The 26665-nt window shown below is 42.1% G+C and overlaps 1 long non-coding RNA gene across 1 annotated transcript in view; it reads left to right on the top strand.

Annotated features, from left to right (window-relative positions):
* The window catches only part of LOC135107804 (uncharacterized), a 115515-nt gene extending 91552 nt beyond the window's left edge, over positions 1 to 23963 (top strand). The window contains exon 3 of the long non-coding RNA XR_010271999.1: positions 23929 to 23963. This is a non-coding gene — a long non-coding RNA (uncharacterized LOC135107804). The remainder of the gene's footprint in view (positions 1 to 23928) is intronic.
* Positions 23964 to 26665: the final 2702 nt, after the last annotated feature.

Here is a 26665-nt window from a genome sequence, read left to right as displayed (position 1 = left end):
CAGGGGGACTAGATGTGAATATACTGAGAGATACAAGAAAAACGGACGCCTAATCTTACCGTTACGTTAGGTTAGGTTAGGTTAGGTTAGGTTAGGGTAGCTCCTCCCCTCACAGAATCCAACCCTCCGGCGACATTGGCAACGCTGTAGACTCCTGTTAGTGGCCAATTTAGTTTGGGAAGATGGCAGTTAACTCAATAACTCACGCTAGTTAACTACTCTTATGAAATAGACACAAGTGCTAAATGAGGCTCGATCTCGCGGGATTGAGTCATTACCTACCTGACTGTGATTTCTCGCGGGTCTTGAAAGGCCTTCCACCACCACCAAGACCGAGAGAGAGAGAGAGAGAGAGAGAGAGAGAGAGAGAGAGAGAGAGAGAGAGAGAGAGAGAGAGAGAGAGAGAGAGAATATAAATTATATAAGAAGCAAAGTATAGCTAGAATAAACAGGAGAGGCAAAAGATGGGAGGAAGAAAAGGAAGAGAAAAAGACTAGGAGTAAGAGAAGGATGACAAAGATGAGGAGGAGTAGGAGAGAGAGATGGGAAGAGAAAACTGAAACGATTAATAGTTACAACAATAGTATGATGAGGAGGAAGAGAAGGATGACGAGGAAGATGAGAAGTAACAGTAGATAGATTAAAGGTTTCTAGAAATTAGCAAGTTAGTCAGGAAATACAAATAACAGTTGAAAGTACATCTGGACAGAGATAACACACTGCCACTATAAGAGTAGGAGTAGGAGCAGCAGGGGGACTAATAGCAGGGGTCGTCTAGGGACAGTGGCAGGTCCGGGGCGCCGTCTCCCTTCCCGCCAATCCTGCGACCATCAAAAAGTGTTCAGCAGTGACCGGCCGCCGCCCTTCGCTGTTCCCTCGAGAAATCTGTTTTCAATCGCATCGCCGCGCTCGGAATCATATTTGATGTCTATCTTGTCTGTATGGTGTGTGTGTGTGTGTGTGTGTGTGTGTGTGTGTGTGTGTGTGTGTGTCGTGTCGTGTCGTGTCGTGTCGTGTCGTGTCGGATGTTATGTTGTAGCTTTTTGCATTTGTGAGGAAATGTTACATGTTTATCATTTCTTTGCTTAGTTAACTGATGGTTTTGATAATGTTAAAAGAGTAAAAGTATTATTATTATTATTATTATTAGTAGTAGTAGTAGTAGTAGTAGTAATGATTATATTGCTACTGCTACTGCTGCTGCTGCTGCTGCTGCTGCTGCCGTCGCCACCACCACCACTGCTACTACTACTACTACTACTACTACTACTACTACTACTACTACTACTACTACTACTACTACTACTACTACTACTACTACTACTACTACTACTACTATTACTACTACTACTACTATTACAGCCCCTACTACTACTACTACTACTACTACTACTACTACTACTACTACTACTACTACTACTACTACTACTACTACTACTACTACTAATAATAATAATAATAATAATAATAATAATAATAATAATAATTATAATAACAGCAATAATGGCAACTTATCTCTATTCAGCTTCAAATTGTATATCACGGTATAATCAAATGGCATGTAATTAAATCAAATGGTTTATTCTCTTGTAATCAACCAGTAATACACACACACACACACACACACACACACACACACACACACACACACACACACACACACACACACACACACACACACACACACACACACACACACACACACACACACACACACACACACACACACACACACACACACACACACACACACACACACACACACACACACACAGCCCCAGGAGAGCGTGAGGGAGTCCAGCAGCTTCCTACAATGTGATTTACTTTCCATCTCTCTCTCGTCACGTGACCAGCACCCAGTGGGAGATGGGGAAGGAGGGAGGAAGAAAGGGGAGCTGGAGGGATAGAGAGAGAGAGAGAGAGAGAGAGAGAGAGAGAGAGAGAGAGAGAGAGAGAGAGAGAGAGAGAGAGAGAGAGAGAGAGAGAGAGAGAGAGAGAGAGAGAGAGAGAGCGTCAAACATCTTTAATTTCCTGTCATCAGTATTTATTTACTTGTTTTCAGTTAGTGTTTTATGAAAGGTGTTGTTTCTCTTCCTCATAAAGTAAGGAAGTAAGGAGAAGGAAGAGGAGGCGGAGGAGGAGGATTAGAAATACGAGTAAAAGCAGTAAGGGGAATGAAAGAAGAAGGAAAGGAAAGGAAGAAGCAGATTATAAGAATTATGAAGAGTAGTACTATTGTTCTTTTCGTCGTCGTCGTTGTTGTTGTAGTTGTTGTTGTTGTTGTTGTTGTTGTTGTTATGAAAGGTCCCTACGCCTTAGGTTATCGCCTCATATTTATGCTAACTAGAAAAGCGTCACACAGCTCTCTCTTCCCCCTTCTTCCGCCACACACACACACACACCCACACACACACACACCATAACCATTACCACTGTGTATAACATCGCATCTTCGTCGTTTTCGGTCACACCATCTTCAACACACACACACACATACACACACACACTCGCAGGAACGCACGCAAACTATTTCCCAGCTTCCTTCTTTCCTTCCTTCCTTCCTTCCTTCCCTCCTTCCTTCCTTCCGGTCCTTGCAGCGCTATTACCGATATTGGCGAGAACGTATTTACAAGTGCCGATGTGAATGTCCGTAAATTTAATAAAATATCCATTCCGCGGTAGGAGGCTGGGTCTTATCAAATGCCACGACTCATTGATCACCACTCAACACCACAAGGCTTCGCTCACCAGCCCGGCCCCGCCACATCCATGGTAGCGTGAATCAATCTGGGAATCATGGCGATCTTTTTGGAAACCGCATTGAAACGCAGAGGAAACAAAATTATGACAAAATAGAAAAGCTACCGAAAGAAAAACCATCATTTCCGAATATGACATGGAAAATATGGTTCCAGCTCCCGGTGTTGGCTGGAAACTCGCCCCTGTGTCCCCGCGGCGTGAGGGTGGAAGTGGCGTTAGGTTAGGGGGCAAAAAGACTTTCGTGTCCATTATCAGCAGTGTTAAAAATGACGCTCTTGGGAGTCGAAGTGGCATTTAGTCTTTGGCTCCTCTGCTAGCCTTTATTTTCCCCCATTTTATCGCCGGCGTTCCAAATATATCTCACTGCCTTATCGTTCTTCTTTCCTTCTTTCCTTCCCTCCTGCCTGCCTTCCTTCCTTCTCTCCTGCCTTCCTATCTTCGTCTCCTCTTGCCTTCGTTTATATGTTTTGTCACTGTTTTCTTCCTTATTTTTTTTTTTTAGTTTTCTTGTTTGTAAGTGGCGGTTCTCTCTCTCTCTCTCTCTCTCTCTCTCTCTCTCTCTCTCTCTCTCTCTCTCTCTCTCTCTCTCTCTCTCTCTCTCTCTCTCTCTCTCTCTCTCTCTCTCTCTCTCTCTCTCTCTCTCTCTCTCTCTCTCTCTCTCTCTCTAAGGTTATTTTTCTCCCCTTGTCTTGTTCATTTTCACTAGGAGGAGGATGAAGGGGAGGAGGTGGATGAGGAAGAGGATGAAGACTACTACTACTACTACTACTACTACTACTACTACTACTACTACTACTACTACTACTACTACTACAAAATCTGATCCAGCAAGCACACCACATATCCACGAAAAGAAACAGATAAGCAAACAATACACTAGCTAAATAATAAACTAGATAGATAAGGAAAACAAGCATTGAATCACTAAAACTAATAATGACCTTCAGTTAATATCCACCAAAAAAGGAAGAAAGAATGAAATAAGAAAATATGAAGTACAAAGAAAAACTCGAAATTTTTAGACTCTTAATATGCAAATACCTTTCTCTCTCTCTCTCTCTCTCTCTCTCTCTCTCTCTCTCTCTCTCTCTCTCTCTCTCTCTCTCTCTCTCTCTCTCTCTCTCTCTCTCTCTCTCTCTCTCTCTCTCTCTCTCTCTCTCTCTCTCTCTCTCTCTCTCTCTCTCTCACTCCTCCTCCTCCTCCTCCTCCTCCTCCGTCCGAAGAGAATCCATTGAGGCAACCAACTAAGCCTCCTTTCCGTATCTAACACCCATGAAGCCGCCACCCAAACAGGCCACACACTCATAAATTCCCAGTGACGTGAATGGTGTCTCCCCTTCACGTCATCTGCCTCAGCCTAGACTCGGTGCCTACTACTACGGCTGCTGCCTCTCTCTCTCTCTCTCTCTCTCTCTCTCTCTCTCTCTCTCTCTCTCTCTCTCTCTCTCTCTCTCTCTCTCTCTCTCTCTCTCTCTCTCTCTCTCTCTCTCTCTCTCTCTCTCTCTCTCTCTCTCTCTCAATCTTGTCCCCGTTCAGAGAGAGAGAGAGAGAGAGAGAGAGAGAGAGAGAGAGAGAGAGAGAATGTCTGACTGACTGACTGGCTTTACACTCTCCCTTCCTCTGATCCTCAACATACCCACTCACTCACCCGTCGTTCTTTCACCTCGTCCTCTTCCTCTCATCTGCGTCTTGCGTCCTTCAACACCTGAGGTACATACATGGATCAGAGAGAGAGAGAGAGAGAGAGAGAGAGAGAGAGAGAGAGAGAGAGAGAGAGAGAGAGAGAGAGAGAGGCTGTCATCCCACCCAGTCTTGCTTTATCTTGACGCCGTCCGTGCAGCGTCAGGTCCACATCTCGCCTCGTCTTTCACGGACACGAAGGGACAAAGGGCGCGGGTTTATTTCTTGCTCCTCTGCTGTCTCTCTGCGCCTCCTCGAGTGAAAGAAAACTGAAGGAAAGTGAAAACGTGAAGGGTATTCCCTGCCCGTGCTTTTTTTTTTTTTTTTGATAATTTCTCCGTGCCTTTTTTATAATTTCTAAACTCCGTTGCGTCCTTTTTTTCATATTTCCTTCAGGAGTATATAGTTTTTTTCTTCTGATGGTGGAGGAGGAAGAGAAGGAAGACAAGAGTATGATAAGGGTAGGAATGCGTATGAAAACATTTGGTGTGAATGGAGGAATGCAGGAATGTATCGATAGGAGTGGATGAGTGGATGAAATTGTAAAAAAAAATAAAAGTTGGTGTGAGAGTATGTGGAAGATGTATTAGTGGAAAAGGGCGAATAAGTTGCTAAGAAAGGAAAGAAGGAGGGGAAGAAGAAGGGAGGGTGGAAGGAAAGTAGGTAAAAGAAGGGAGGAAGAGGTTATGAATGAATGAGAGAGAGAGAGAGAGAGAGAGAGAGAGAGAGAGAGAGAGAGAGAGAGAGAGAGAGAGAGAGAGAGAGAGAGAGAGAGAGAGAAAGTGCGTATGAGATTAAAAAAAAACCTAAGAATGAGCAAAAAGACAAACGAAGGAAAAGAAGAAATATAAGAATGGATGATGCATGGTGGAGTAGAATAAGGAAGGAAGGAAGGAGAGAAGGAGGTGAGGGAGAGAAGAGTGGCATGGACAGGTAGAGTGGCGGGAGGCTCAAGGCTTATATAGGCTCGCTTTGTGCCTCTGTTTTATATTTTTATGACAGGTCCCTCCACTCACCTTGCCAACCCTTGAAGGTCTCGGTCTGGGCCAGGAGGACGAGGAGGAGGAGGTGGAGGTGGAGGAGGAAGAGGAGGGAGAAGGGGGAGGGGGAGAAGGAGGACACTTGCAAAACCTGGACTTGAAGGAATGTTGAAAAGATAAGAAAAGTGGAGGGGAAAAAGAAGAGAGGGAGAAAGGAATTATTTCTTATGTTCTACTTTGGTAAGATTTTTTTATTTTTTTTAGTTCTCTGTGTTTGTTTCTTTCTATCTCTCTATCTATATCTGTTTATGTATTTATTTGCTGATTCACGTTGATCTCTCTCTCTCTCTCTCTCTCTCTCTCTCTCTCTCTCTCTCTCTCTCTCTCTCTCTCTCTCTCTCTCTCTCTCTCTCTCTCTCTCTCTCTCTCTCTCTCTCTCTCTCTCTCTCTCTCTCTCAACACCCCTTCCTCCTAAAAACGCAATTCATTAGCTCTTTCTCGCCCCCTTTCCTTCTGCCCTTCCTCTCTTCGCCTCTTATTTTTCCCCCATTTACTTAACACCCTCCCTCTGAACCCTCCCTCCTTCCTCTCCTTCGCTCCCTCCCTGTCCCTCCCTCCAGCTCTTCTTCTGCGACCGATGTCCGTGTCAACATAAAAATTTAATGCCCTGATTCACCCCTTCCTTCTGTACTAGACTCATAAACACCACACTCCTTCTCCTCCCCGCAGCATTCCACTGACGTCCCTGTAAAACTCCTGCTCCTCCTCCTCTTCCTCCTCCTCCTCCTCCTCCTCTTCCTCCTCCTCCTCCTCCTCCTCCTCCTCCTCCACGTTTTACACTCTCTCTTTTCTTTCCCCTCTTATTCCTCTATGACTTTCAATTAATTCATTCTTTTATTATCATTTTCCTTCTTTTTTACAGTCTTCTTCCCTCCGTCTCTTCCATTTCCAGTTCGCTCATTTACTCAGCGACTTTTCTTTTTTCACTGGTTTTTTTCTTTATTTTTTTCCATCTTGGCTCTAAATCATCTTCGCAATTTCTGATAGCCTTTCCCTTCATTTCTTTTTTTTCCTCCTTCTCTATCCGCTCTCTACTCTCCCCTCCTTTTAACTTTTTTTTTTTTTTCATCTATTCCCTCCCTTTCCTGTTTCATCCTATCCGGTTTTCTGTCACTTTTGTTCCCTCCCCTTCCATCTTCTTTTCTTTTTTTCTTTTCTTCTTTATATCTTTTTTTTTACTTCTTTATATATATATATATATATATATATATATATATATATATATATATATATATATATATATATATATATATATATATATATATATATATATATATATATATATATATATATATATATATATATATATATATATATATATATATATATTACATCCCTTTCCTTTGACTTTTTCATCTATTTTCCCATCCCTTCTCTCCCTCCTCACACTCGTTTTTATCCCTTTCTTCATTCCTTCTTCTACCTCCTTTCTTCCCATCCCTTCCCTCCCTCGTCTTACTCTTCTTCCCTTGTTACTTCCCTCTCCTTTCTTCCTTTTCACATTTTCCTTTCATTCTCCCATGTCTTTTTCCTTCTCTTCTTTCTCTGTCCGTCTGTCCGTCTGTGTCTGTCTGTTTTTTTCTCTCCTCTTTTCCCTTCCCTCAAATGTCTCACTCCTACTTTCCTACTTCTCTCTTCTCTCTCTTTCCTTCCGTCCTCTTTTCATTTCCTCTCATCCTCACATTTTTCTTTATTCCTCTTCTTCTTTGTCTGTCTCTATCTCTGTCTGTCGATGTGTATGTCTGTCAGTCTCTGTCTCTTCCTCACTTTCTCTCTTTCCTCCTCCTTCCTTCTCATTCCTTCCCTCCTCGGTCTCATTCTTCTACTTCTCTTTCCCTATTCCTTCTTTCTTTCCTTTATTCATTTCATCTCACTCTCATGTTTGTCTTGATTCCTTTACTTTATATGTCTGTCTTTGTGTCCGTCTGTCTGTCTGTCTGTTTTTTTCTTTCTCTTTTTCCTCTTCCCTCCTCCCCTCTTCCCTCCCTCCCTGTTGGCACTTCAGATACGAAATCCATATTGAAAGCGGCGGGGAAATATTGAATTATTACCAACCTTCATATGTCATTTGTGCGCCACTGTTTCTTATCTCCGTCCCGCGGGGCTCCTCCTGCGGTCGCTCCCTCTCCTCTTCCTCCCTCCTTCTCTCCTTTCCTCCTTCCCTCCCACACTCTCCTTCTCGTCTTCCCCCTCCTTTTCCACACATCGTTTTCTTCTCTCTGTCTGTTTTATTGACTTTCACTTTTCGTTTCGTAAATTTTCTTGTTTATCTGTTTATTTTCTGAGTTTTGTTTGGTGTATTTTGTATATTTTGTTTATTTTTTTTGTTCTGTTATGGGATTGTGCTTTTCTCTAATTTCTTTTCTTTTCTTTCTCTCCCTCCTCCTCCTCCTCCTCCTCTTCCTCCAAGTCTTAATGTAGTTCCCTATCCTCTCCTCGCCTCCCTATCTTATTATCGGTAATATCCGTGCCCTCATCCCATCATTGCCTTTTCTCTCTATCTCTCTTTCTTTCTTTGGTTCCTGTTTGTTTCTTTCTTTCTTTCTCTTTTTCCCTTCCTACTCTTTGATTCAGTTCATGCTCTTGCTCCTGTTGAATTAATGTTTTTCTTTTTTTATTTTGGTGGAGAGAGAGAGAGAGAGAGAGAGAGAGAGAGAGAGAGAGAGAGAGAGAGAGAGAGAGAGAGAGAGAGAGAGAGAGAGAGAGAGAGAGAGAGAGAGAGAATGACGTCAAAGCGTTCACATATATTATGTATGTTCGTGTGTGTGTGTGTGTGTGTATGTGTGTGTGTGTGCTTACGCCAGCGCGCGCGTGGGTCCTCCCTCTGTACCCTAACGTCGTTCACTGCACACCCTCCTCCTGCTTCTCCTCCTCCTCCTCCCTCTCAGCCTCCTTCACCGCCGCCGCCAGATAAATATGAGTGCCAAATAACGCGTGAGGTGTGACTGTGACAAAGGGCGCCACCATTGCGGGTAACGACAGCCTCTCGCCCCTGACGGAGAAGCGGTGCCGCCCGCCAACACACATCTGCATTTTTACGCCTCCCTTCCAAGAATTTCAAGAACAAATGATAGGGGAAAGAACATTGATTTGCCATTTTACTCGCCGCCTGTGAGGGAAGAATAGGAAAGATATCATCTGAAATATGCCAAGGATTTTTTATGTGCTGGCATCGTAATGGAAATCTTATGGGGAATAACTGAATACCATTTTCTCCCGAACTGGCCCTTTTCTCGGGGGAAGGAAATATGCCCGTGACCTCGCCTAATGCGATTAATGGCTCTGAAATTATGGTTACATTGTGCCTGGTGTCGCAAGCCTTAAATTTCGCCCCGGCCTCCTTCTTTGTGCCGAACTGATACCATATTTTCTGCGGGGTTATTGAGACAAGGAAAACGGGATGCGGTGCCCGTCTGACTGCCTGGCGGAGGTAGTGGTTGTGGTGGTGGTGGTGGTGGTGGCGGCGGCGGCGGCGGCGGCGGCGCGTGGCTCCCTCTGGCGGCGGCGCAGCGAGGTGAGGTGCGTGGCTTGTTACTCCTAAAGGTGCGATTTGGGAATTAATTTTTATCGTGGTCACTTTAAATGTTTTCTCTAATTGTTCGGTGTACTTTAACATGATTTCTTTTATAGAGTTTTGTATTTAATCATTCACCCATTCATCCATCCATTTATTCATTCATTCATTCATTCAATCATCCATTTATCCATCTATCAATCCATCCATTCATTGAACCCGGTGAACTCATGCTCTCTCTCTCTCTCTCTCTCTCTCTCTCTCTCTCTCTCTCTCTCTCTCTCTCTCTCTCTCTCTCTCTCTCTCTCTCTCTCTCTCTCTCTCTCTCTCTCTCTCTCTCCCTCCCCGCTCCCACCCTTTCTTTTCTTGCATTATTTGTCGTAATTTGAGGTAGTAATCCCGCCCCGCCTGCACCCAATAGTAATAATTATAATTTTTACGATGTTTACGGTCCAGCACATTGTCATTAATGTTACTAAAACGACCATTTCTGCGCCGCGCGTCTCGGGGAAAGAAGGACACGACCCACAAGTTACAGTGGCACGTGAGTTACTCTCCACCGCCGCCTTGTTCATTCCTGGTCCGTGTAAACGAACGAAACTTGCTGCCATTGAGAGGCAAAGTGTGTGGGAAGGTTTGGACTTTGTCACGTGAATCTTGAGGGAAAAAAATAAAAGCACATCTTGGTTAACTCTTTCACTGCTCGATAATTCTCATAAATGTGAAAATTCTATAACATTTTGGACTGTTTTGCTCTACAGCCTGTTAAATAGTTCTGCGGGCTAGAAAAGATTAAATTTGTTTTCCATTGTGTATTTTATTTATTTATTTATTTTTTATTTTTTTTTTTTGTGTGTGTGTGTGTTTATATCCATGCAAGTGAATTTTTACAGTGATTCGAAAAATAACCAGAGCAGTGAAACGATTAATGACAAAGCATAACAATTCGTTTATTTACTTATTTTCTTTTTTGTTGTTGTTTTGTTGTTATATTTAATATATTCTCTGCATTAAAAGTAGGCTTAATTATTTTCAGGTTAGATAAAAGTTACATTTAGTTAATTTTAGGTTAATAATGTTTGAGTTAGGCAAATTCACGCTACTTTTAGTTAAATCATTCAAACAACTAGAAATATCAAACTCAAATCTCACTTAAAAACCTAAAAGTAACAGAACGTAAAGGACTAAATCTATAGAGTATAACAGCTCTAAAGGACCTTTGTGTGTACAGCGGCACTCATATCTAAAGGAATAGTCATATGTCACTATATTAACCCTAAGGGAATGGATCTTTGGGGACATTCATAAATCGAGAGCCTTCATTTGTCTTCGTTCCTCCTGTCGTCGTCGAGCGAGCAGGAAGAGGAGGAGGAGGAGGAGGAGGAGGAGGAGTAAAGAAAGAAGTTAACAACAACAACAACAACAACAACAACAACAACAACAACAACATCAACAAGTAAACAAACAAACAACGAAGAAGTAGAAGAACATCAAGAACAACAAGAACATTAAGAACAAGAAAAAAAATAAGAGAAACAGGAAAACAAAAATTAAGGAAACGAGAGAAAGGAAGAGAAACAAGATTACGAAGAGGGAACATATGAACCACGAGTAAGACAAGGAAGGATAAAGAAGAGTAGGAGGAGGAGCAGGGATGAGTAGGAGGCGGATCTTGGGTATGAGGGGAATGAGGCGTGTGTTCTTATCTCCGCCATGAGCAGCTGCGGCAGGAGGGCGAGGCGCCGCTAATGAGTCGACAACAGGAAGGAGAAACAAAAGACAAGCGATACGAGAGGTGACGCTTCCCGCAGCCCTCATCTATTTGCCATTAGCTCGCTTTTTCTTCTCTCTCTCTCTCTCTCTCTCTCTCTCTCTCTCTCTCTCTCTCTCTCTCTCTCTCTCTCTCTCTCTCTCTCTCTTTCTTGACAGCATTCTACGTTTTCTTTCTCGATTCTAAATCTTGTTATTTTTAAGATGTTTGGCTTGCCTTGTCATATCTCATTTCTGTTTTCCTTCTTTTCCTCTTTACTCCTCCTCCTCCTCCTCCTCCTCCTCCTCCTTCCTGATCCCCTCGAATCAGCGTATACAGTAACAAAAATAATGATAATAATGATAATTTGCTTATGTTTGGAGGCTTAAAGATCTTAAAATAATAAGGCATTAACACCAAAAGTTAGATAAATGAGATTATACCAATAGATTAAGGTTATGAGGACAAGTAATAACTAATGTGTGAAATAAAACAGTAACACCCAGAAGAGAAGTATGAATAAAAGAAATCTCAATAAAATCCCAATGAACAGAGTAACAAAGACAAATACCAAGAAAAAAATATCAATAAACCTGCCAGATAAGATACACATAGATAAATACCCGGAAAAAAAAATAATAAACTCCGCCTCCTCCCCTTGAAGAACAAACCCCCAACAAAGATGACGACCCAGCAATCCTTGTCTGCCGCCTCACAAAGTGCTCGGTATCAGCTGCCTGGCGTGAGGCGCGACCGACTCAGGATTGGTTGCTGATATTTATGTGTCGACTCAGCCACAACGAGAGAGAAGGAGGAAGGGAGGGAGGAAGAGTTAGAGGGTTAGAGGAAGGATGGGGACTACGGAGAAGGCAGTTTTGGTTCGCATGGACAAAGAGTTCAGCCGCAAGGAAGCAATAGAGGCGATAAGAGGTGTGAATAAGGATTGCTATAACAGGAAGAGGTAATTTAGTGGTTCCTCTGACGTGTTTTGCGTGTGTTAATAAATTCTTCAGGTTTTCATTGTTCTGTTTTCAAGGCTCACAAAGGTAATTAGTCGAGTTCTCACCGTGTTCTATCATATTAATGTTGCAGAATTCTTGTTAACTTATCACTCCAATAATATATTTACTCTTGAAAACCATAACGAGTAATCAAACGCTATCCATTCTGTAATCCTTCACTTTTCTGCCCATTTCCCATTGCCCGCCACTTACACTGTACGTCTTGCTAAAGTAGTTGAGGTAAGACGCTGAAATGTTTGTAAAGACGTAATTTGCTTTATTTATTACACTCGATATTTTTATTCTGATTTGTTTTGTCGATTTTTGTTCATGTCTCATTTTAGGTCATATTTGTTTTCTACCCTGCTATTTTTATGCCCTTACGAGTATTCTTGTCGTTCTTCTCTTCCCTTTATCATCATTTTACATAGTTTATTATTTTCTCTTTTTTTTTTAATCATATGTCATTCATCATTTTTTTTCATTCACTTTGTCCTCATGCCTTTTTTCTAATTCTCTCTCTCTCTCTCTCTCTCTCTCTCTCTCTCTCTCTCTCTCTCTCTCTCTCTCTCTCTCTCTCTCTCTCTCTCTCTCTCTCTCTCTCTCTCTCTCTCTCTCTCTCTCTCTCTCTCTCTCTCTCTCTCTCTCTCTCTCTCTCTCTCTCTCTCTCTCTCTCTCTCTCTCGGACATTTCTTCAATTAACTTTGGCCGTAACCTGGGCGGTGATTAATTTGTGTGCTGCTGATGACAATATCCCACGTTAATGAGGCTGTCAGGTGATTTCCCAGGTGCGTGTGAGCCTCGTAAATCAGGGCACCGCTTCCTCGCCTCACCTCACCTCGCCTCACCTGCTTGTCCAGATGATGGTGATGTTATTGGTGTCGTTATTGCTGTTACTCGTATTGTTGGTGATGGTGAGTGAGGTTGGTTGTGATGATGGTGACATTGCTGGTGATGAGTGTGGTTGGTGGTGTTGGTGGTCGTGGTGGTGGTGGTGATATTCTTCTTTTCACATATGTTCTATTCTGTTCCGTTCCGTTTCGTTCCGCTCCTTTCTTTCTTTCTTTATTTCTTTATTCATTTATTTATTTATTTCTTCATTCATGCATTCATTCATTCATTCATTCATTCATTCATATCTTCTTATTCTTATTCTTATTATTGTTGTTATTATTCTTATTATTATTGGTTTCGCTTCTCTTACTGTTTGTATTTCAGAGAGTCGTGTTCAATTCACCCTGAGTATTTTTTTTTAGTTTGAGTGATTCAGACTTGTGTTTCGCTTCTCCTGTAACATGACACTGAATGCTTTATAGAACCCGTTTAGTTCATGACGCGGATCTGATAATCTTTTGTGTTTACATTGTTCTGAGGTATATTTAAAACTAGCAAGCGTAACAATATATATAGAGAGTGCCACGTAAAAAAAAGAAAAAAATCCATTGTGTTTGTTTTGTATTAAGGTATTTTTCACTAGTAAGCGTGACAGTATATACAAGGAGAGTCACGTAATGCAGGGAGTGACGTGTAGTTAGGTATGCTCCATATATATATATATATATATATATAGAGAGAGAGAGAGAGAGAGAGAGAGAGAGAGAGAGAGAGAGAGAGAGAGAGAGAGAGAGAGAGAGAGAGAGAGAGAGAGAGAGAGAGAGAGAATGCCACGTATAGGCCTGGTGGCTTCCAGTCGTTTCCACTATTTTCTTATGTTCTTATGTACTGATGCAAAGTTATCATGGAAGCTTAATTTTTCTTGTTTCACGTATTTCTGTATTCTGGTGTTTTACGACTGACATGTAACGTTTCTATAAAGATCACCGATCTGTGGTTATATTAGGTAAAGATACAAGTATTTATCAAACTTGCATACCAAAAGTTAACTATAATTATAAACATAATCATTCGTGTGCATCTCTGCTTTTACAGTTGATTGGTATATACTAAGCTGATGCACAAGGCAACGGCGGCGGCGGTGGTGATGGTGATGATGGTGGAGGTGGTGGTGGTTGTAGTAGTGGTGGTGGTGGTTGGTGTGCCTGAGCGTTGTCTCTAATAAAGTGTATGGTAATGTGTTCCTGGGGCGGACAAACACACAGGCATGGCGGGGACACGATCACCGAGGCTGACATGTTGTTTATGCCTCTCGACCCTGGGTAATGACAGAGAGAGAGAGAGAGAGAGAGAGTTATAATAGGTAAATTTCTCTCTCTCTCTCTCTCTCTCTCTCTCTCTCTCTCTCTCTCTCTCTCTCTCTCTCTCTCTCTCTCTCTCTCTCTCTCTCTCTCTCTCTCTCTCTCTCTCTCTCTCTCTGCACTCCCTCACGCCCACAAATTAAACAAACCTACAAACTGAAGAAGATAGTCAGTCATTTCACCCCCGTTCTCTCATGGTTGTCTCATACCGCTTAGACTTCCCCTGGGGCAGTAGGCCGGGGCGGGGTGGGCGGGAACTGAAGGTTGACAGGCGACCCAGTAATGCTGCAGGGGAGGGAGGCGAGACAGAACACCCGCTGCTTCCCTGTGGTGCATAACGGTCCTGTCTTTCCCTGTTGGCCGCTGCAGGTGAGGTGGAGGAAAGGTTGGAGTAGTAGGTGGATGGCATGAGGTGGTTTCATTATTGTGGCATCTTTATATCAGTCCTACTAACTCACATCATCCACTTTTTCATTCACTTTTCCTCCACTCACTTCAGTACCGTTTGTTATTTCATTATTACAACGTGTCATTCACTGAACTCTCCACATTTTTTCCCACATCCAAAAAACCTGGTCATCATCACAGGCGGATGATTTGTAAATGTTCAGTACAACCCTCTTTGCTCTCGTTCTTTCCTCTCTGTCTTTCTCTCTCTTTTCTTTTGAAAGTAACCACACCTGTCTCAAGGTCTTGTTTTGACTCCGCTGTCACGCCCCTCCCTCCTCTCCCACTCCCTATCCCTTCCTTCCCTCCTTCATTCCTTCATCTATCGTCATCCTTCTTCTCTTTCGACCCTTCCCCTTGTATTCTCCCTAACTCTTCTCTCTCTCTCTCTCTCTCTCTCTCTCTCTCTCTCTCTCTCTCTCTCTCTCTCTCTCTCTCTCTCTCTCTCTCTCTCTCTCTCTCTCTCTCTCTCTCTCTCTCTCTCTTTCCCTTCCCTTCCCTTCCCTTCCCTTTGCCCAATCTCTCCTTTTCCTTCCCCTTTCCTTTCTCTTCTAAGATTTCTCTCGCATTTTCCTCCTCCCTCTCCCTTCCCTCCCTACCTTGGCCCACTCTCTCGCTTACTCTCCCCATATTTTCTCGCACCTAATCACCGCAGCTTCGTTTGGGGTGGCGAGAGAAGAGAAAATTGGAGAGGGAGTGTGCTGGGAGGTGACAGGTCGAGGCGGGGAGAAATGTGACAGAACTTCCTTGAGCGTCACCCAATGCAAACACTTCTTAGGGCGCGTTCACTAGTTTATCTGTGGGTGGAGTGAGGTAGGCGTCTCTCTCTCTCTCTCTCTCTCTCTCTCTCTCTCTCTCTCTCTCTCTCTCTCTCTCTCTCTCTCTCTCTCTCTCTCTCTCTCTCTCTCTCTCTCTCTCTCTCTCTCTCTCTCTCTCTCTCTCTCTCTCTCTCTCTCTCTCTCTTGGCATAATAGATGGAAATATGTGGAGGTGATGAAAGGTGCTATGTTTTGTGGTTGTGAGTGTGGTTGTAATGAATGTAATATTTACATAGAAAACGTTAAACTGAAGCAGACCGACAAATTTTGTTATCTGGGAGTACTTTTCGACGAGGAAAACAGACAGAATATAGAAATTTTAAATAGAATACAGAAGTACAATGCAAATGTCAGTGCATTGTATCCCATACTTAAAGATAAGAATATTCCAACAAAAGCTAAAACCATAATATTTATAACAATACTAAGACCAGTACTTCTATATGGGTCAGAAACTTGGACACTGACAACAAGAACATCCTCACAAATACAAGCAGCAGAAATGAGAGTTCTGAGAATGATCCGAGGTGTGACCAGACTTGATAGAATTAGAAATGAAGAAACCAGAGAGAGATTAGGGATAACATCTATACTGAAGATAATTGAAAAGAACAAATTGAGATGGTATGGACATGTCCGAAGAATGGAAGATACAAGATACGCAAGGAAGTTTCTGGAATGGGTTCCTCTAGGCAGGAGGCCGGTGGGACGACCTAGGAAGCGATGGATGCAGGGAGTTGAAGAAGCTGCTGAACGAAGAGGAAGAAATCTACAAGAAATAACCAGAGATGAGGATTTCATGGATAGAGACCTTTGGAGAAGATTCGTAGAGGCCGGACACTGACAGGCATTGCCTACCTTGCGTCTGGTGAGAAAGGTGAGAAAGTGTGGTTGTCATGACGGAGGTGATGGAGGTGATGGTGGTGGATGGATGGTAGTGGAATTAATGCCACTTGAAATGCTTGTTGTGCATTGATGTGAGGAATGTAGAAAATGGATGTTATGAGTATATGAATAAAAAAAAAGGATACAGGAGAACAAGGGTTTTACTCACCCACCTTTCTTTTCGTTAGACAAGATAATAGGAAGAAAATAAGTGAAAGAAGCCATTCAAATCATAAAACGCAAAGTAAAAAGAAAGAAAAGAATCATAGGAAAAGAAATACTCTCTTATCCAACCACATGGATAAAAGACATTAAAATTTCACAGTACTTAGTAAAAGTGATGGAAAGAATTATAGAAAAAGAAATACCCTCACATATAACGAAGCATTCCAGGAGTCAGTCTCTCATTCCAGGAGTCAGTCTCTTATCCAGGCACATGTTAGATAAAGGACGCTAGAATTTTACAGTACAGAGTAAAGAAGACAGCAAAGAATGATAGCAATGAAAGACAGCATAGGAACGAATATATAATGTGTGAAAGAATACATTCAAATCATACAACAACGAAGGAAAGTATTATAAGAAAAAAAATACTGTCATATAATCAAGCGTTCCCCAGAATCAGTCTTTTAACTAACATACGAGCATATAAGCCCGGGTTCCAAATTACCGTGATGCGAAGGTCTTTACTGAAATATGTTTGAAAGTTTAGGTAAATTACATCAGACAGTATTCGAACACGTCAGTCTAATGAATTAAGTCAGGCTCGATCCATCACTTCGAAACCCGCGCCTGCCGTCTGTTATTAGCTTATTCACTTCAAGAAATAATACTCTTTTTTCCCTCTCTGATGTTTTGTTTTTAATAATCTAATTAAAACCAACGTTAAACTAATTGGTTGGTAATTACTTGCTTGTTTCTCGTTTCCTTTTTTAGATAATCGGAGTTATATTTGGAGTTTTCCACGCTCTGGCTACTTTTGTACAATAGATTTTCCTGACTAAATGCAGAGTTTCTTTTTATAGGATGTAAGAAATTAGAGGCAAACTTAACTATAACCTACTGTGTCCCTTTATCCGCGTCTTAAAGGAGAGAGAGAGAGAGAGAGAGAGAGAGAGAGAGAGAGAGAGAGAGAGAGAGAGAGAGAGAGAGAGAGAGAGAGAGAGAGACTTTCAAAAGATAACTGCTAATCTTGAAATATTACTGAATACAAGATGAGGCGAGTTGCATAATATAAAGAAGAAACTGCAGAATCTTTAAGAAAATAAAGAAAAAGAAAATAAGAAAAAAAAACGTGATATGAAGAAGAAAAAAATAGGGAGGAAAACAGAATATAAAGAAGAAAACGAGTTGAAAATACGGTGAACACGTAACACACACAAGAAGAAAAGGAAACAACATAAAGATAAAAAAAAAAACAAGAAAACAAAATCTAGACAAAAAAAAACCATGAAAGAGAACACTTAATATAAAGAGGAAAAGAAAAACACGCATTACCATCACCCAAAGTATAAAGAAACACACACACACACACACACACACACACACACACACACACACACACACACACACACACACACACACACACACACACACACACACACACACACACACACACGATACTCACACTCCCTAATGACCAAGAGGAACCAAGAGGAACAAAAGAGCATGGACTGACTGCTGACTAACCTAACCTAACTCCCTCGTGACGCGTCTGCAGGGGCTTATTGTTCGTATTGTGCGGCGGGTGATCTTTAAGCTTCTGTTCTTGACCTTTGGCGCCTTTGTCCTGTGCGGCCTTCAGGGAGCGGCGGGAGGGAAGGCGAGGCGAGGTGGTCCTGATTGTGTTGTTGTGTTGGGTTGCGTTGTGTTTCGGGGCGTGACGTTCTGCTCAGTGTTGATTTGCATGTTTTGTTTCGTAAGGGAGTTGTGTTGTGTTATGGTTTGGTGGTTTAATTTAATTGGTATTGGTATATTATTTCACTGATCTCTATTTTCCTTTTCTTTTTTTTTTTTTTTTAAGTGGAGCATAGTTTTTTTTTATTTGCTTATCTTTGCATCGTCAAAAATCAACTTATTTTCGTTTTTTCTGTAGTGTTTATCCTGCAGCTTATTCCTTGTTCTTTCTTCTCTTCCTTCTAGGATTAGATTGTAAAACTTTTTATTTTTTATTTTTGCATATTTCTGTGGTATTTACCACAAAATTTACCTCTTTACACCACTAAAATTTTTGTCCTCCTCCTCCTCCTCCTCCTCCTCCTCCTCCTCCTCCTCCTCCTCCTCCTGCTTATCATGTGAGCGCTCCTCTCGCATTCCTTACTTAAGAATAAAACAAAACCTTAAAAGCCAAACATGACACGCCATTTCTCACCTTCTCGTCGCAAGATCCCGGCGGAGGCAGACGTGGCGCGGCTGTACCCGCCTCCATCATCCCCTCACAATACACGCTCCCAGAGGCCCCGCGAGGAAACACAGGCGGCGGGGATTGTGCTGACGATATCTGCGGGTATATACAGGACGCTGAGGAAGTGAGGGTGGGCTGGGTGTGGTTATAGAGACCTGTAATTGTATGGGTTAGGTGAGTTAGGATGTAGTAGGTTGGTTCGAGTTAGACTGGAAAAATTAGGTTAGGTTAGGATGAAAACCTAACGTAAGGGGACTGCAAAAGGCCAGTTGATATAAAAAACTGAAGAGTTGTTCAGTTAATTTATTCTAAATCAGGTTAAGTTACTACTATCAATTATTTTATGCTTGATAAAATCCATTGAAATAGTTTGATTAGGTTAGGTTAGTTCAAGATAAACTGTTACGTTTGGTTACGTTACGCTCGACTAAGTTAGGTTAAGTTGCACTTGATTAACCTTTCGTGTTCGTTTACTTATTTTTAGTGAGAAGTGACAGACCTCATTATTTTTCTTAGTAAGCTGCATTGTTTATTACATTTCCAAATCACCTGATAGCTACATACCCCATCTCCTCTCCCGTAATGTTTGAAAAAAGGAATGGAGAGAGAAAAAAAAAAAGTTACCAAATTGAACCTTCACAAACATTTCTTTAAACACTAATGATTTTAAAAGAGGTTAACTTGACAGTCCACAAAATCTCTGAAGAGGAAGAGAAGGTGAATGGAATATTGTTCTTCCCGGCGGCAGTTTGCCCTTTGAAACATCCTAGACGCCTCCCACGGTCCCCCGCCGCCGCCCCTCCTTCCCACGACACCATGAGACCTCCCAGCTCTCTCCTGAAGGTCCTTGTGCCTCCTGTACGCCCCTTCCTTCTGTTTTTCTTGTCTTTTCTGTCCCTTCTTTCTTACCATACCCTCTTGGCCTTTTCTCCTCCGTTTTCTCCTCTACCCATCCTCCTCTTCTCATCCTTCTCTTTTTATTCCCCTCTTTTCATCCTCTTCTTCACGTCTTCTACTTATCCTCTTCTCCTCATTTTCCTCTTATGCTCTTTTTATCCTCCTCATCCCCTCCTCTTCTCATCCTCTACCCATACTCCAACTCCCATCCTCTTTCTATCCTCCTCTTCTCTTCATCCTCATCGTATCCTCCTCTTCCCATCCTCTTTTCAACCTCTTTTCCCGTCATCTTCCCATCCTCCTTTTCATCCTTCTTCTCATCCCCGTCTTCCCATCCTCCTCCCATCCTCCCAATCCCTCTTTCTTCCTCTTCCTAACCTCCTCTCCCACCTTTCTCCTCCAAACCTTCTCTTCTCATCCTCCTCCTTCCCTCTTCTCCCTACTAGCGCCACGTGACAAGGTACTTTGCAGCGCGGCGCCCTGCTGGTTCTCCCTGCCGGCGGTGACAGCGTGCGGCAGTCACGCTATCCATTATCTGTCTTGTTTATCGGCCTCTTCTTGTGCCACAGTTGTATCGAGAGTGAATGGCTGATGTGTCACTTACGTATCTTAGTGGTTGGTTGATGGTTGTCTGCTTACATTGCTTTGTTATTGCAGGGTAGGTTTTCTTATTTTGTTTGTATTATTTGTGTATTTTGGTTGATTGTTTGTTTTAATGAGGCGAGTTGGTGGTTGTTTGTTTGCATTGTGTTTTGTGATTGCAGTAAAGGTTTTCTTAGTTATTTTGTATTATCTGCGATGTTTCTTTAGTGTTTTTAGTGATTTTGTTTGCAGTTTTCTTGAGATTCGTGTTTTTAGGTCAAATAGATTTTTTTTTTTTTTGTGTGTGTGTGAGATGGAGAGAAAGGCATCATTTGCACTAGAGGTGGTGAAAATTGATAGCCGCTGATCGCCTCCCCGCATACTGCTGCCGGGGCGCCACTTAGTGCTCGCTTTGGTAATCAGTTCTGGACTTAAAAGGCACTGAACAGCTTGTTGGCTGCTCGGGGAGTGCCCTGTGCCTGCTGAACCCAACCTGAGGAGTAGTAGTGAGCTCCTCCTCCTCCTCCTCCTCCTCCTCCTCCTCCTCCTCCTCCTCCTCCTCCTCCTCCTCCTCCTCCTCCTCCTCCTCCCACTACCTTGCCCCTCACCGCCGATGGGATGCAGAGGACTCATCTTACCCTAAACACAACCACCCAGTCATTCTTCAAAATGAAAAGCCCTTCAGCCCGCGGCCCTCCGCCCCGACAAAGACCACTCCACTTCCTCTCACCCCCGGACACCTCCCTCTCCCACCCCCCCTGACCCCGGCGGCTTAGGTCAACAGCACGGGACTGACCCGAGGCCTATCACGGAGCTGCCTTTCAGGAGGTGAAATATGACCTACGGAGCCTCACTCGGTGCCCCTCCCCTCCCCCATCTCCCTTCTCCCTTCCCCCTTCCCTTCTCCTCATCTGCCGCACCCCTCCTCCCACTTCCCACTTTTCCCTATCCCCCCTCCCTTCCCACCCCCAAAGACCCCAGCCACCATCACGACGCTGAAAACACGAATATTGACATGTGAGTGATGAAATTCTTATCCTTGGACGGACATAATTCATCACCGAGTCTCGAGTAAGTTCACAGATCGCTGTAATGTTGAATGTTCGAAGATGATTGCTCTCCTCCTCCTCCTCCTCCTCCTCCTCCTCCTCCTCCTCCTCCTCCTCCTCCTCCTCCTCCTCCTCCTCCTTGTCAAGTCAGGTGCCAGACGGCCAACACAGACAGACCCACAATCCCTCACTGTGTTTACCGCCACATGACAAGTCGCAAAGGAAAAGGAGGAGGAGGAGGAGGAGGAGGAGGAGGAGGAGGAGGAGGAGGAGGGGAGAAGCAGGGAGAGAAGAAAGGGGACAGAGAAAGATTAAGGATAAGGGTCCATGAGAGAAAAGAGTGAAGGGAAGGAGAGGAAACTGCTGGATGGAGAGAAAGACAAATAGAGTGAAAAGCGGAGGGAATGCAGGGAGAAGTGGCCGATGGAAAGAGAGGTAGAGGGAGATAAAAAGAGGAAGACGTAAAGAGGGAGAAAGAAAAAAATGATAAATAGAGATGAAAGTAAAACGTAAACATGAAACAAACTATAGACTCTTGTATTCAGAACGAGGAGGAGGAAGAGGAGGAGGAGGAGGAGGAGGAGGAGGAGGAAGCAGCAGCATTGGCGTGCCTCACCTCCCTCCTCCTCCCTTCTTCCTCCCTCTTCAACCCCCTGTCCCTTCTCCCTTCCCCCCGCTTTTCCCCTCGCTCACACGTCATGTTGGAAACCATTACTCAAAACACGAGAAAACACGGCCGACGCTTCCAAGTTCCCTGTCTGCCACCCTTAAGATCCTCCCCTTAGATCCTTCCTCTAAGATTCTTCTCCTTAGATGCTTCCCCTCGAATACCCTAGCATGTCCCCTTTTCCCTTGCCAATACAAAGGTTAGTTCACAGGTGGTTCAGTGTGTGAGTTGGGTTAGGTTAGGTTGGGTTAGGTTGGGTTGGATAAGGTTTATGTTGGGTTAGGTTTCATTAGGTTGGGTTAGGTTAGGTTAGGATGGATAAGGTTGTGATTAGATACGTTTGGTTAGGTTATGTTAGAATAGGTTAGGTTGGGTATAGTTAGACAGGTTAATTTAGTTTAGGTTGGGTTAGGTTAGGTTACATCAGGTGTGCTAGTTTAAGTGTGTCAATACAGGTGTAGTTTTCGGACAGGTGTTAAGACAGGTGTTATAGAGTGTGTTTTGTTCTGTGCTGCTTGTTTTACCTGTGATTAATGGATATGTCGGTGAGGTGAGCTGAAGTACTGTACACACGTGACCAGGTGTTTTGGTTTGGTTAGTACAAGTTTGTGTGTTTGTTTGTTGTGTTTGTTTGAGGACGTTTTTTATTTTTTTTATTTGTGTTTATTCGTATCATACCCATTTGGTTTTATTTTTGTCCTCGTCCTTGTTTTTTTTAGTATTTTTTTTTGCGGTATCAAATTTTCTAATCACTCAGACTCTCTCTCTCTCTCTCTCTCTCTCTCTCTCTCTCTCTCTCTCTCTCTCTCTCTCTCTCTCTCTCTCTCTCTCTCTCTCTCTCTCTCTCTCTCTCTCTCTCTCTCTCTCTCTCTCACCGGTGCTCATCCCACACACTATATTTATCATACTTTTATCACCATTAAGCAACCACCTCCTCTTCCACCCCCCTCTTATTCCCCAGACCCTCTTTACCCCACCTTCCCTCTCCTCCCCATCTCCTCCTCCTCCTCTCCTCCTCCATCAAATATTAATCAAGTCCATATTTTTAATTGCTCCTCCGGCCTCCCCTCCCTCGCTACTCCCCATGATGGAATTCAGAGAGCAATGATCATACTTATTTCTCATGTAGAAGTGACGGCCAGATGTGACGAGGGGAGGAAGGGGAAGGAGGAGGGAAAGTGAGGGGAGATATGGGTAAGGGAGGGGGAGAATGGAGAGGGATGATGATAGTTAGTACAGATGAAAGGGAGGGGATGATTACACACACACACACACACACACACACACACACACACACACACACACACACACACACACACACACACACACACACACACACACACACACACACACACACACACACACACGGTTTTATTTCCGATGCCACGTGTTCCCGACAAACTGTTGTATTAAAAAGGAGTAAGTAAAAGTAAAAAAAATGTAACAGTGTAAAGAAAATAATAACGAGAATTATGACGAACTGGATACAACAGTAGAGGTTTAGGAGAGACTAAAGAAAAAGAATTGCTGAAAAGGAAAGAATTTAGAGGGTAAAGAGAATTACGTATGATAAACAGAAATGGAGACAGTAGTAAAGAAAAAAAGAAAATTGCTTTGAAGAAAATGAATAATGTAATAGTGAAGGGAACGCAAAATAACCTGAGGGAGATGAATAGGAGGAAACAAAAGCACAGGATTACGATAGAGAAAAAATAGCTTAAGAAAAAGGAAAAATTGAACATAGTGCATTTTTATGATGGTATAAGTACAAAGGTAGAGCCATCTCCGCCATTTTATCTTCTAGTATCGGAGTTACGTATCTGATTTTATATTCAAGTATACTTGGGGAGTAATTTGTATGATTTTACATTTAACAACAGTATATACTTACATACTGACTACATACTTATATATACTTACCATGTCAGTGCACTTACGCCCTTCCTTCTTTCATTTCCTTTCCTCCTCTTCCTCTTCCCCTGCGCACTCCCTCCGTTCACCATCTCAAAACACTTATGCTCTTCCCTCTTCTTTTCTTCCCCTTCCTTCTTACTCCTCTTGCCCTTGCATCTCCGCACTCCCCAGGTAGAGTCATCACCCCAACTCTCCCTTCCCTAGGTGTAATTAAAGCTAAATGAAGCTCAATATCAGTCATATAACACACGCGTGACAGCTGGACAGGTGAATACACATAAAAAAAACACATTTGAAGAAGTATTCATTCTCGTCTCTTCTTCAGTTTCAGTTGACAGACAGATCGGCATCAAATTAAGGTAAATATAACTACTAATTCTCGTTTTTTATTTTTTTATTTATGTTTTTAATTTCCTTCTTTCTATTTGATGACGTAAACAACATTAATAATCCCTTTGACTCATTATTTTTTTTCTGTATCTCTATCTTTATATTTTTTTTTCCATCTTCAAATCAAGGTAAATTTAACGACTAATTCTTGTTTTTTTATATATATATATTTTTTTATTCACTTTCTTCCTCTCTAGTTGATGACGTAACGAACATCAATCCCCTCAAACTATAATTAATTTTCTCTCTTTCCATCTCCCTTTCTGTCTTTCTCTCTACCTCTCTTTCTTTCTCTCTCGAGTCCCTATAATTACTTGGCAATCGAATTAAACACACGCTAAATTAAAAGTAAGGAAGAGTATTGCTAGTTTTTGCCGAGAGGAAGGAGGAGGAGGAGGAGGAAGAAGAAGAAAAAGAGGAGGTGGAGGAGGAGGAGTACAGATTATGTTCAAAGATACTAAGAGCTATGAATGAGCGGCAGATCGGAGGAGGAGGAAGAGAGATAGAGAGAAAAAAAGGAAGAACAATGAAGAGGAGGGATAAGGAAGAAGATCAAAAGGGAAATACTTTACAGAATTATATCAAGGTCAGACCAAAAACTCCAATTACCGGTAAAAATCGATTCAAAACACCTGTATTTGTGAGCGTCTGAGAATTATCGGCGCTGGGATGAGAAACTTTAATTATTTATATTAAGCCTAATTTACCTGCGCGATTGTTATTCCTCTTACCTGGCCAATTTACATATTTAGTCGCCCATTTTCATGTAATTTCAACATCGCAATAGAAAATGGAGGTTGAATATTGCAATTATTCTCTCTCTCTCTCTCTCTCTCTCTCTCTCTCTCTCTCTCTCTCTCTCTCTCTCTCTCTCTCTCTCTCTCTCTCTCTCTCTCTCTCTCTCTCTCACCGTCGTTACCGAAAGAAAGAGAGAGAGAGAGAGAGAGAGAGAGAGATTAGAAAATGTTTAGTTTAAATGAAAAATGAGAATTAAATTAAGAGAAAATAAACAATAATAAATAGATAAGTAAAGAAATAAGCTAGAAATATATTGAATAAAAATAGTAAAAAATAATAAAGAAGGAAAAGAGAAAGAGGAAGAGGAAGAAGTTGAGGAGGAGGAGGAAGGACAGAGAGAGAGAGAGAGAGAAAGAGAGACGAGGTCGACACTGAGACAAAGAAATTGAACAACAAGGGAATATAGAATAATTATCATCGAACAGAGGGGGAGAGAAAAATAATTGGAGAAAAAGCGGAAGAGAACAAGAGGAGAAGAAATATATGAAGAAAAATTAGGGACGAAGATCAGGAAGAATAATGAGAGAAGGAGGGGAAGAAGGAAGGAAGAGGAGGACACAGAAATAAAGAAAATAAAGAGATGAATAAAGAAATGAAGAAGGTTATGGATGAATATAAGAGTAAGGCAGAGAACACCAATAGAAAGAAGTAAATATGAATAGAAATAAAAGAACTGAGATTAAAAGTGATATTAAAAGAAAATAATAAAAAAACAGTGAAAACGAAGTGGAAAAGAACATAAAAAAGAGAAAGGAGACAAAAAAATAAGAATATTAGAGAAAGGAAAATAATGAAACGAACAGAGAAAGGGAAGAAAAAGAGAAACGGGAAGTGAGAAGAGGAGGAGGAATAGAAAATAAGAGAGAAGAGAAGAGAAGAAGAAAAAGGAGGTTGGCTTGAAATATGTGACAAAATTAATGAGCAAAAGCAAGGAAGACGAGAAGGGAAGAATTTGGCTCAGAAAATTGTCTTGCGCCGAATACCGCTTTGCTTTCATCTTCTTCTCTTGTCTCCTCCTCCTCCTCCTCCTCCTCCTCCTCCTCCTCCTCCTCCTCCTCCTCCTCCTCCTCCTCCTCCTCCTCCTCCTCCTCTCCATGCTCTTTTCCTCTTTCTTTATACTATTTTTTTCTTTTTCATTCTCTTTCTATTCTTTCTCTTTCTTTTTTTGTATTTACTTCTTCCTCTCTTTCGTGTTCTTCTGTTCTTCTTTGCCTTATTCTTTTTTTTTTACATTCATACCTTTTGTTCCTTTTTATGTTTATCTCTTTTTCCTTATTTATGTTATTACTATTACTATTATTACTACTACTTTTTTTTCTTTTTGACATTTCCTTCTTACGTCTCAACAATTTTATTTTTCCCCTAATTTCTACTATTCCTATTTTTACCGTATCATTTTCACTCCTTTTTTCTTTGTTTATTTTTACTGCTTTCTCTTTTTGTGTTATTGGTTTGCCTTCTATTTCTGTTTCCTTTAATTGTGGGTCGTTCCTTCCCATCTCCACTGGACACCATCCCGCGCTGTCCCGTGTGTCGTTTGTCGCTGTTGTTCGAGGCTGTCATTGGTGTGATTAGTGGGCATTCATTACGTAGGAAATGAAAAGAAAAAATCTCCTACCAAATATAAATAATGAGAAAATATCCCATAATTCCTCACTTTCCTTCACAGTGGGTTAATAGATAAATAAATGGATAAATATAAATAATCAAACTTTACCAAATGTAAATAATTGAAAAATATATCTAGTTGAACCCTCTCTCTCTCTCTCTCTCTCTCTCTCTCTCTCTCTCTCTCTCTCTCTCTCTCTCTCTCTCTCTCTCTCTCTCTCTCTCTCTCTCTCTCTCTCTCTCTCTCTCTCTCCCCCAACCCCTCC

Source organism: Scylla paramamosain, chromosome 16, assembly GCF_035594125.1.
Source record: "Scylla paramamosain isolate STU-SP2022 chromosome 16, ASM3559412v1, whole genome shotgun sequence".
Classification (NCBI taxonomy): Eukaryota; Metazoa; Arthropoda; class Malacostraca; order Decapoda; family Portunidae; genus Scylla; species Scylla paramamosain.
Note: the sequence above shows the minus strand (reverse complement) of the source record. Positions and strands in the feature narration are given on the sequence as shown.